The sequence below is a fragment of the Penaeus monodon genome, chromosome 33, assembly GCF_015228065.2.
Source record: "Penaeus monodon isolate SGIC_2016 chromosome 33, NSTDA_Pmon_1, whole genome shotgun sequence".
Taxonomy (NCBI): domain Eukaryota; kingdom Metazoa; phylum Arthropoda; class Malacostraca; order Decapoda; family Penaeidae; genus Penaeus; species Penaeus monodon.
In genome coordinates, this window is record NC_051418.1 from 35,603,153 (window position 1) to 35,603,845 (window position 693).

Consider the following 693-nt stretch of genomic DNA (forward strand, 5'->3'; position numbering starts at 1 on the left):
ACCTTTTCTGTTTCAGGATTTCTGTGACATGCATGTGTATGACCATTTAAGAAACCCAGTAAAATGACCAGATGATAATATATTCACTGCTGTACCTTTATATTTTGAAGACAATTTTCTCTTAATTATAAATAAGTTTATGTATATTATTTGTTTAGATATTGTGTTTAATTCTGAGTTCGATGTCATGGTTACTCTGAATGTATTCAAGAGACAAAATTTATTTGAATTAATTTTGAAATGGTTTGGCATACAGTTTTTATTCATGATTAATGAATACTGTCTTCATTATCAAAAATTTTCACAATTCTAGTTATTATTTGATTTGGTTTACTGATGATGTTATCAAGGTTATGGATACTTGTAACATTGAAAGCTATGAGAAGGAAATGAAAGTATTTCTACTGTCTGGATAATAGTTAAGACTTTATTGCTTTGTTATTATTATTTTTTTTTTTTCATAAATGTTATCAAATGTTAGAACATTTCTGGTATTTCCATGACATAGACTAAAATCTCATAAGAGTGTGCTTGTCTTTTCTGTGTCGATTTTAAGTCTGTATCACATTCCACACTAATAATGCGTTAGTTTATATTTAAGATGTCCATTGTACCTTTGGCTGTTAAAATGGATTTATATATTTTTTTCTTGTGCAAATATCCAATTTAAGTAATCATGTCTAGGGCCATACG